Below are 12,796 nucleotides of genomic sequence, written 5' to 3' on the forward strand. Positions count from 1 at the left end.
TTCCGCGGCGGCCTAGACTACGGCAGTTGCGGTTTTTAATGCAGTTTTACCTCCTGAACAAGAATTTTAAGTAATATTTATTCGGAGAACTGTAATTAACCCCCAGGGGCCAGTACTAAACACGGCGAAATACATTGGACGCCCCAATCCCTAGTGGATGTCGTATCCGCGGTTACGTTCCTTGCAGTCCGTGCGGAACTATTCTGTAGAATTGCCATTTTTTGTACGTTGCCAAGTCTGTCAAGGATAAAAGTGCCTTCACCTTTGCCAGGACGGGTATATTACATTTTCATCTCTGGATAGGTTTTTCAAAATGTCATAATCATTTTTAGCTTGAGTTTTTTTCTATATAATAATAAAATTCATTCTGTGTTCAATTTTTCCCAAACGAACCCTTTCAAAGCGAGAGGAATTCTTACTATCCTTATAGGGTTAGCGAGGAATTCTTACTGTCCTCTCTCACCCTATGACAGTAGGAATTCCTCTCTCACCTTATAAGGACAGTAGGAATTCCTTTCTCACCCTTTAAGAACAGTAGGAATTCCTCTCGTTTGAAAGTATTCGTTTGGGAAAAATTGAATGCAGGATGAATTTTATTATTGAATAGAAGAACGGTAATGCTGAAGTTTCTAATTTTTGTGAAGTGTCTACATATCTTCAAAGGAGGAAATAGCCTTATTAAATAAGGCCACTTGATCTAACATGAGTAAATCACAGTTTTAAAAGTTGCAAGACACGCATAGATGCCAGTCATTTTAATATTGTAGGAAGAACCCGACAGGTATAGAGGAACTAACTGTATAACCCTTGAATGGTTAAGCTAATTGTACCTATACTCTTAAACCACCAATCAATCACCTTCCACCCAACCGTTTATTGCCTATTTACATGTTAATTTGTTTACCGCTGTGGGTAGGTACGTAACTTGTTTGTTATATATATATATATATATATATATATATATATATATATATATATATATATGAAATTTCTTTGTATTCGTCTCAGTGCTTCCACTGTTGTTTTTTATTCGTAATATATTAAAAACGTTTTTAATTATGGCGTTGGTAAACAATGTGTGTATATATATCTTTTACTACTAATACGCAATTGATGTGTGCATATATATAATCATACATCATTATTACATATAAAGTTCCCATGCTTACCATCCATCTCCCTCAGATGATTTCAACGAACTTCGCCGTCTCTAATCGCCAAATAACAGTCGTATTCAAGTGCCAAAGATGCAAACAGATTAAATTTAAATGTCTTATAAGTACCTCCAACACTAGTAAATAGTCGTTATGGTATACCCTGTTCGAAAGCGAAGGATTGGAGGAGCTGGACATAACACATTCAAATCTGGGGAAACCTGAGCAGCTACTGTCTGAAACAGGGTTCCCAACTTCCCAGATGACACCACTACCAACCAGCCAAAGTCTACCATGAAACCAGCCAAAATCCTGCCAAATGAAAATCCAAACCAACCCAAATAACCGCCAAATATATGTGCGTTATATTTACTTTTATAAATGCATATAATCATATTATAAATGCTTGTATAGCGGCACCATAGGTTTTAGTTACACAATATGAACTAATATAAGAATACAGAAAAAAAAAAAAACGCGAGAATGATTGAAATTTTGAAATGAGACGCTCTCGAGAATCCGGCGGCTTGTTTTGTGGTCATCTGGTGTGTGTGTGATTTTTTTTTTTATCCATCTACATATTTTGCTTAAATGTTACCAAGTTTTACTGAAAACCTATTCAAATTTCCCAGATTTTCCTGAAAAACCTTTAAAAATTCCCAATCTGGGGACAAATTCTCAAACGTGGGGTCACTGTTTGGCTCAAATAGAAGTTTCTGAAAATCAGCCAAAAAAACCACTAACCAGGCAAAGTGAATTTTTACCCACCAAATTAGAAAAAAAAAGTGCCAAATTTGGTGAGAAACCGCCAAATCTGGGAACCCTGGTCTGAAATGAACCCGTGAGCCGCAGACTCGCAGTGTTGCCGTGTATCCCATAAAGTTTCCGCAAGCGCTTAGTTACGTTTTTCAAGCGATGCTTGTTTACTTTTGGCCTTCTACACGAAAAGAAAGAAAACGAAATTCTCACCTTACTCGGTAAACTAAATTATTTAATTTTCTAATTGTGAACAATTTTTCATCCGAGTCTGTCACTGATATGTGTAATATCTGAATCGATGTGTTCGTCACTATTTGACCATATAATTATGCACTGTTTCTCGGCATCATTATTAACATTTTGAGGCTGCGTGTCACATAATATAACACTATTGTCTTGCTCATTTTCACTTTTTTTTTTTTTATCATCATCAGCTTCGTCTGAAGATGTAATCATGTGAATCATATGAATCCACTAATTCATTGTCGTCCTGAGTTTCACAAATTTCAACTTCAGTTTCTTCTTTGGAAAATGGCAGTTTTTTGGGGGGAAAATTGCATATATAATCACGCGATTTGCAGCCACTCATGTTTTCTTCATTTATTGGCCATCTGCTGTACATGGTCACTATAAAGTATCGAACGGGATAAAACAATGAACTCATATGCATGATAATGGATTGGCGATATGGGAAGATAGTAGAATACTTAGTCCGCTTAATTATGGTTGCCACTTGATCTTTACGAGCTTTGCAGAGATGCAAGTATATATAATATTAGAAGTTTCATTGTCTATGCAACGTGAGCTCCAAAGATATATTTTTGAAACTCTGGACATTACCTTTGTACATAGCAAATGAATTAAAAGCGAGAATTCTGGCACTGAAAATCTTTCGTTGAAAACACTGAGTATCGCACTTGTTTAGCGTACTACCTACTAGCAATAAAAACTGTATATCTGCCCATAGGAGATTGTGGAGGTAATTGATCACTTGTTTACTGCACCTATTCGTAGGATATGATGATCATGAACTCCGCACATAGGGATTTGAACGATTTATATCAATTTCGTTATACTTAAGGTACATTACTAAAATATATGTATATATATCTATATATCTATCTATCTATTCTATATATATATACATATATAGATATATATATGATTATATATGATATATATATTATATGTATATATAGTATATGGTATATATATATATATATATATAGAATATATATACATATAAACATATATATACATATATAAACAGCATATGTAGATAGATATATGATATATATATATATATAGATATATATACATATATACATGTATAGATATTATATATACATATATATATAACACAGTTCATATATATGACATATATACATATATAGATATAGATATATATATATATATATATATATATATACATATATATATATACATATATGTATATGTTTATATATGTATATATAAACATATATATGTGTATATATATGATATAAATATACATATACATATATATTTATATAAAACATATATAAATACATATTTACACACATATATATATATATGATACATATATACATACATACATATATATATTAATATATATATATATATAATATATATATACATTCATACATATATATCCTACCATATACATATTTATATACATTATATTTACATACATTATATACATGCACTGTATATATATGCATACGATAGTATACATATAACATATACGTATATATATACATATACATATACTATACAATTATATATATATATATATTATATATATATATATATATATATATATATATCTATATATTATATATATATATATATATATATTATATATATTGCTACATTCAAAATGCATATTTCCCCTCTTTGACTGTACAAAATGTTATGTAGACTTTTGGCACCATTTTTTCAGATTCCTAGATAGCTTAGAGATAGGATGTTTTAAATGTGTGTTCAGATTTCGCATAACATAATGTAAAAGAATATATATATAATGTAGAATGTAGAAAGAGAGAGAATATCTTTGTCCGTTCAAAGCTAGAGTTGTTTTTCAAAATCTGTCAACACGTTTGATAAGCGAGCTCGAGACTTCATTGTGTTTTGGGATTCTGTCATCAAGTAAGATAAGGAAATTCTCCTTCGAGCGATCGAATCGAGTACGTGTCTTTTTTTTAACAGAATCATCTCATACGCGTATGTCTTTGCCAAAGCCACGTGCAGATTACACATTTTGTATGTAAAGTTGCGTAAGATTTTGAAGCTTCTAGAAAGAATTGTGTCTCAAAACGTTATGTGACATATCCCCTGTCCAGCTTCCATAAGGGAGAAGTTTTTCATTAGATCTTAGATACTCGAGGCGTTCACATCTATCTCTCTCTCTCTCCATCACATAGCACTTTTGATTTTAAAAGTAACGTAACGATTTCGTACTTATTTGAATGGTCACTCATAGTTTGTAAATTTCAGATTTGATATTTCTTAGAGTTTATTTAGTGTTAAATAGTGTTTTTTTCTGGAATCTGAACAAACTTTGTTTTGTAATGGCGTCTGGTTTTGTGAAAGTGTGAAACAAGCCTGCAGCAAAGAAAGAAGTTGGTATACCAAAAAGGTAAAGTGTCTTATATTTTTATTAGTTGCAACTAATAACTGATAGGAACAGTGGTTAGATAACAACTAATAACTGATAGGAACAGTGGTTTGGTAAAAACTAAATAACTGATGGTTACAGTGGTTTGAGAGAAACTATTTACGTTTTTACACATTGCAAATTTTTGTGTTTGTTTCATTTTTGTGCATTTGTTCATTTTCTTATTGAAGTGTGCCTTTTTATTTTATATTCTTTCTGTGTGATTAATGCTTTTTGCAAATTTTGATATTGTCCACATTTTTCTGTATTTTCATTTGCATTCACAATTTAATCGACTTAGTAATTTTCATTGCTTAATCATTGCACATTTAATTAAATTTAACACTTGTGAATTAATTTGCATTTACTTAGAATTCTTTTCAAGTTTTATTATTGTTTAGCACTTGTGAATTAATTTCAAATTTTCAATAATTGCCTAACACTTTTGAATTTTGATTGAATTAATTTTCTTGAATTTTATGATAAATTAATTTTGATTAAATTTTACTTAATTTGATTCAAGAATTAATTAAACTTTACTTTGTTTTCAAGTAACGGTAATTTTCCCGGATATTGTGAATTTCACTGATAAATTTTGAGTTTAATAATATTTTTTTCTATTTAAAATTTTTATAAGTGTTTTCATTTTCATGCCAGTATATTTGCATTTGATTATATTGATGTTAGGTAGAAACATAGAGTGGTAATTGATCTGTTTTCCTTCATTAACTTGAAGTGACTTAGAACCAGGGAAGTACTTAGACTTCTGAAATCAGGGAAATACTTAGACTTTTAAAGTTGTTGATGGAGTGATGCCCTTTGATTAATTTAATTACTACCAAGATTACCTCACACCTGTTTTGATGAACTTAGTTCTGAATTTTCCTCTGCAATACTGGTAAGTTGTTAAGGGATCACTGTTGCCTTTAGAGTATTCAGTCGTTTAATACTTGTGATGAGGGTTCAGGTGTCTGGCCTTTGTGAGGTATCAGTTAATGAATGGTAAGTGTAGTAACCAGATACTTGGCACTTCGTCACAATATATATATATATATTGTTACGAAGTGCCAAGTATCTGGTTACTACACTTTACCATCATATATATATATATATATATATATATATATATATATATATATATAATATACATATGAGAATTATTATTTATACCTTTCTTATTTGTCCCAGATATATTTACAGATAAGTTTGTAATAAGCATAACAGCATTTATGTATCAGTATATAACTCATTAAATCATATAGGAAATAATTTTATAATGTATTAACAGATTGATGTACAGTAATCATATCACCGTCATATTCTGATAAGAGTCTTATCTTTTATAATAGTGTATATGAATGAGAAATTCTTTAAAAGTAAAAAAAAATATTGCAATTTGTATATGATAAATTTACATGAATGCGCCATGAAGAAATTTCTGTTGAAAATGCAGATGTGGAATGCGCATCGGCATACAAACCTGGATAGCTGACGAAAATTCCGCTTATCGGCAACACTGGGAGGGAAATTGTTACCCTTACCAACTTTTTGCTAAATCGAGCACATCGGCCAAGTCGGATGAAGTGTAGATGCTAGATAGCGAGAATTTCAGCCCAATATGGTGTGATTTGACCATGTGGAGTGTGATTTGATCATGTGGAGTGTGATTTGATCATGTAAGATGTGATTTGATCCAAGAAAGTGTGATTTGATTACTATATGGTGTGATTTGATCAAATACGGAGTGATTTTACCCTAGAATTGCGCTAACGTGCTATCATTAATTCACGCTAAGGTTTTGAACTCGATCGACGGCGTACATGAAATTCAAAACAGTTGCATTTTTAAAATTAATCTGGATCGATTTGAATATCTCAACACGTTAGAGAACTCGAAAAAAAAACACCCTCTTTCTTGTCTTAACGAATCACGTCGACAATTGGTTTAAAATTGAGCGAAAAATAACTTAAAAAACCTAATAAAGTTTCTCGACTGAAAAAATGTCAACAAAAGTAAACAAACAGAAAAATAATAAGAATTTATTCATGAATAAAACCTTCATATATCTTCATGCCACGGTGGGTATATATATATTTCTATTCATAGAATTGAACATTGTTATTAACAAAAAATAAAGAAGGAGACTGAAATGCTTTCATTTATTTTATCACTTTATTAAAATATATAATCTTATCCAATGTGAATTATTATATATATTAATAATATATATATTATATATATATATATATATCATATAATAGATATTATAGATATATCACCATTTCAAAGCTGCAATAAAGGTTTCATGTTTCCTTCTTGATAAATATTCCTTATCATTAGCACCATTACTATACGAAACCAAATAAATAAGTATATATTAACATATGAAATATATTAAATCTTTTATAATCATAAAAATATACATATAACAAATATTACAAAAATATAGACTTAGCTGATTTAGAAATAGGTCATTATATATAGTTATACATGCATATATATATATATATATATATATATATTATATATATACATATATATATATACGTATATATGTTCAAAACATTTAACAATAACTGTACGTTGAAAAAAATATCTATTCAAATATATTCCTTAGTACACATTAGAGGAGAGATATTACCTTCAATATATTTCCTCTCTAGAATAAATAAATATTTAATATAATATTCAGAGAAGCGTATCGGTTGCGGCTGATGATGATAGATGGAGAACAGAGGATTCTGGAGACTTCCAGAGTTTCTCTCCACAGGCATTGAGGGATGGGATATGGCTTGTCTGGTGTTTCTCATAGCTAAATTAAATCCCATTTAATTCATTCAAAAGGACATCTATATGATGTGAATACTATTTAAATTATCTTAATACCATTTAAATTACCTTAATACCATTTATTTGAATACCATTTAAATTATCTTAAAAGCATTTCAATTTATCTAAAATAAACCAATAAATTTTGCCCAAAAATTTAAAATTTGATCTTAAAACTATTTAAATGATCTTAATACCATTTAAATGATCTTAAAACTATTTAGATGATCTTAATGCCATTTAACTGATCTTAAAACTATTTAAATGATCTTAATACTCTTTCAATTATTTCACTGCCATTTAAATCATGTGAATAGCATTTAAATGATTTAAATGCCATTTAAATTATGATAATAAGTTAACCTTAGTATATCTTAGTTTAACCAGACCACTGATCTGATTAAGAGCTCTCCTATAAAGGGCTGAAGGATTAGATATTTGTACGTGGCTAGGAACCAATTGGCTACTATAGCAACGGGACCCACAGGTTGTTGTGGCCTCCGAACCACATTGTATCGAGAAATGATTTTCTAATCACCAGAAACCAATTCCTCCGATTCCACGTTGGCAGAGCGGGGAATCGAACTCGCGACTTCAGAATCGGCAGGGGGGCATGTAAACCACTCGTCCAACGAGGAACAATGATGGGAATACCATTGAAATTATGTGAATACCATTTAAAGGACTTGAATGCTCCATTTAAATAATTAAATTCCATTTAAACGACTTAAATGGCCCATTTCAATCTTTAAATACCATTTAAATGACTTAAATGGCCCATTTAAGTCTTTAAATACCATTCAAACGACTTAAATGGCCCATTTAAATCTTTAAAATACCATTTAAACGACTTAAATGGCCCATTTAAATCCCTAAATACCATTTAAACGGGAATAGGTCTCAGGGACGAAGGCCAGTCAGGTCCGCCCCTCTCAGGGCAACTCGCTCTTCAGCTCCTGCAGGTACTTGAGGGCCTTTGGGCCGCACCTGTAGACCAGCTGGCGTTCGGAGACGGGCTCAAGGGCGCCTGTGTTGTAGTGGTACCTGTGGAAGAGGGAGAGAGACGAGAGGTCAGGCTAGGTCATCTGTGGCGGATCCACGTGGGAGGGTGGTGTTGGTTATAGACATTCCTATTGACAGAGAGAGACAGACAAAGACAGAGAGCTGACCTGAGACCACGGGCGAAATTGACGTAGGAGAGAGAGGGCTTATCCGCCCTCCCGCCCCACATCTGGGCGATGATTTTGGGCTGGGTCAGACGGAAGGTGGCCGTCGCTTCGTCTTCCCAGCGGATGACGGAAGGATTCGTTCGCTTGTCGGCCAAGAGGCGGCCACCAAGAAACTCCATGGACTTTGGGGCCGCGCGCTGTCCAGGTGGAGAGACTTATTATTAGTATTATTATTACTCAGAAGATGAAGAAGAACCCTATTCACATGGAACAAGAAGCCCACTACCACCAAAGGGGCCACTAACTTGTGATTCAAAGTAAATTGAGAGAGAGCAACTGACCTTTCCTTCTGTTATTAGTGGGGATCTTCTTGAAGACGTCAGTTGGTGTCCCAGACGGTTGACCTGGCGCAGGGGAGCCAAATCCCACAGGGGGGTGACGATCCCCCAGCTGCCCAAATGCCGTAGGGAGAGGATAGGAGGCCTCTGCTAAGGGTTCTTCTGTAAAGAAATAATCAAATCATTAAATAAATAAGTAAAGCAATAAATGGGTATTTCATTACATACCATAAGAGGGTCTATTCAGAACAGATAATGACAGAGGGGTAGAGATTTTAACAGATGGGTAGAGATTCAATGGAGAGGTAGAGATTTAATGGATGGGTAGAGATTTAACAGGGGGGTAGAGATTTAACTCATCAAAACAACACTCACCATATTTGATCTGCAACGGCTGATCCTGCATCGAGAAATCCTGCAGGGAGTCCGGCAGGAGGTCCCACACCTCCTGCGGGACGCGCTTGAACAGGTCAGACAGGTCCTCGTCGCTGTATCCCCCAAACGAAGAAGAGGAGGAGGTATCGTCGTACCCTCCGAAAGGGGGCGGGGTCGCCCCAAGCCCCTCCCTCAGGTCACAAGACGCCGTGTCAAGTGCCACGTCGTGGTGGGCGGTGTCGCAAAAGGGGGCGGGGCTGTGCCATTGCTTGCCTGGTTTAAGGAGAGCCATTGCAAAGGCAAATTGTTAGTTACTGCTACTACTACTACTACAATAACAATTATATATCACAATAATTACAATGATAAGGAGAGCTTTTGTAAAGCGAAAACCTTACCACTACTAGTCAACAATAACATCCATCAAAATAAATATACTAATAAGAGGAGCTGTTGCAAAAGTAAATTCTTACTAGTACTACAACAATAACATGAAAAATAAATACAATGAGGGGAGCTGTTGCAAAGGTAGATCTCAACAAATACTACCGCTATAACATCTGTGAATCTAATCATATTAAGGAGAGCTGTTGCAAAGGTACATTCTTACCACTATAACAGGAGGATAGTTATCATAATAATAATAAGGGGAGCCTTTGCAAAGGGACATTCTCACTAACACTACTACGATGATATCTATCAAAATAAACATAGAAATAAGAGGAGCCGCTTCAAAGGCTCACTCTCCGATTACCACTACAACAATGTTTACCTGAACAACAATGCAAACAAAAAACAATAATAATAGTAATTACCGGCGCCCTTGTTGATCATCGCCCGCAGTTCCTGGAAGAGGAAGCGCCCTAACTGACTGCCCACGAGGGCGGCCAAGTCCTCTGGGGAGGACCTCAGGAGGGCGGCGCCCGTGGCCTTCCTCAGGCCCCAGAGATTGTGGGCGGAGGAGGCATCCAGACCTCTCGGTGCACAGGGACAAGGCCCAGCTCAGACAATCCGTTGTGGAGGGGGCGGGAAGAGAAAAGGCCGGGCGAAAAAGGACTTGTGAAGGTCTTCCTCTGGGATATATAGTCTCGTCTTTCGACAATGCTGTGGTGGAGAGTGAACCAATAATAATAATAATAATAATAATAATAATAATAATAATAATAATAAAGAGACACTGATAGCTGACACTTTGGACTTCCAAAAGATGTTATGATAAATCTTACAAATCACAATATACATTTCTTTTCGTTCTTCGCCTCAAACAGAGTTTTTTTTATATATATTTTATTTCGTGACTGAGTCTTTTATTGACCGGAATTGTTCTATTTTTATAAATATTATTTTTCTGTTCTTTTGTTTACTTGATATTTTTACGTTTGATAGTTTACCAGAGAGAGAGAGAGAGAGAGAGAGAGAGAGAGAGAGAGAGAGAGAGAGACGTTTATAAGCATAATAATCATATTGGCAACTGACGTCATAATGCATCATATCATCATACAGGGTGTCCATAAAGTCCCAGTACCACTACAAGTATTTATTGCCCAGAATGGTACTGGGACTTTATGGACACCCCATATGATGGAGGTCTGACTATTATTATTATTATTCACTCTTCTGTTTCCTTTAATGTTAAATATCCAAGAATGACAGACAAAACAGCTTCGCCAGAGACGGAAAACAGAGAAACGAAAACAGAAACTGTCTTCTCCTCATCTAGACCCACAACCAACCAACCACTCAAGACGAATTCGTTACCAAAAGGCGAGAGAATTCTCGTACCTCTCCCTGCCACTCGGCGATCGGCGTCCTCCGGTACGAATGATTATTAGTCCCCTCGTCTTCCGGCGCCCCACAGGACTCCTGCCCGACGTAGTAGAGGCCTCCCGCGGTAGGAAGGCCACCACTGCAGGCACTGTATTCCAGAGGCTGCTGGTAGTAGAGGCCATCATCGCAGCCGGGCCCTTGGGAACCCTCTGCAGGCGTCGTCAGATAGGTGCTGAACATGGTGTCGAGGTTGACCGCTTGAGTCAGGAAGGACTCCTCGCCTAGGGAGGACTCAAGGGTACCTGTGCCGAAGTCCATCACGTTTTTAACGAATGCTCAAGGCTTAGGATTGGTTTGATGATCAGTTCAATCAGATTAAACCAAAGGGATTGATCGTAGAAACACGAAATGTCAGTATTGTCTTCTTGGTGATGGAGTCAATATGGCCGGGTAGTAGTAGTAGTAGTAGTACTTGTAAAACGTTCAATTCAGACCCTGAGGTTTTTCCGTCGATTCCAGGCTGATCGCCAGTTAGAGGACAGGTCTGGATCGAGACCCAGAATCACAGATGGGGCGGGAAAGATAACAGCGCACGAAGGGCACTCCAAGACGAATGACCAAGACCAGAATTTGGGCAGCTCTTTATGTAAAGGACCCAACGGACGTCGGAGAGGAAGTTACGTCACGTCAGTGAGTCTAAAAGCGCGCCCATACATTCGACCTTATGGCTAAGGCCCGTCAGAGAGCGTCAAAAATGGCGGGGAAACCCTATACTTTGTCGCTACCTGGGTCTGTAACAAGCTCCAGCAAGTGCCTCCTTTTACCCAGAACGCAAAATAAAGAGGATAAACGAATCAAGAAACATGTCCTTATGTCAACCAGGACGTGAGGAAGAGCGATGTACATAGTATAACTTCAGTTCTCCTAGAAGAGAGGAAACGAGCGTCCTGTCCAATGGAGAAGCTCTGACGTCAGCACTTGAGGAGGAGTCTCCCGTCCTTAGTGCCAATTAGAAATAGGTTAATTAACGTAAAGAGAGCCAACGCGAAAGCTTTACATCATGGTTTTGGTGTCAAAGTTTCATCATGGTTCCTCCTGGTCCCTAAGAGCGCGCGCCTCAAACACAATTACGTACACACTCTACGCTGTCCGGTGCAGAGCTATTTAAATTTAAACTGTTTCGCTTTATAGCTTTTATCTTTTAGTGCTGCTTTCAAATCATTTAAGCTGACACTGAATTCCCTTGTTATTTACAGCTTTAGACGTCTTGTTTAGCATTAATTTTATTTAATAGAACACAAGACATGTAATCAGAAAGAGGCTGACAGTGGAGGACTTCGGACGTTTATAAGGTCTGTGAATGGGATCACAAAACAACGACATGTCAACAAACAAACCACATGAGGACAGAGCAGAAGAAAGAAGGAAGAGACTTACGAAAAAAATTCTTAGTCCTCTGCACAAACAACAAAACCGAGGCGTGAGAACAAACAAAGACAAAAGCTAAACATCCTTCCTTTGGGAAATGAGCCTAAGGAGAGAGAGAGAGAGAGAGTGCCGAAGTAATGAGCCTCCAAGATTCCTTCCTTCAGTTTTCTTCTTCTTCTTTTCGATCTACTCGAAGGCAAAAGTAAACAAAACGAGGCTTAGAATGAAAGGAAAAAAAAAAAAAAAAAAAAAGACAATCGTGAACGACGCGCGACAGGATGGTGAATGAACGCACCGGAAGAGAGGAGTAATTCCCCACGA

The sequence above is a fragment of the Macrobrachium nipponense genome, chromosome 25, assembly GCF_015104395.2.
Source record: "Macrobrachium nipponense isolate FS-2020 chromosome 25, ASM1510439v2, whole genome shotgun sequence".
NCBI classification, from domain to species: domain Eukaryota; kingdom Metazoa; phylum Arthropoda; class Malacostraca; order Decapoda; family Palaemonidae; genus Macrobrachium; species Macrobrachium nipponense.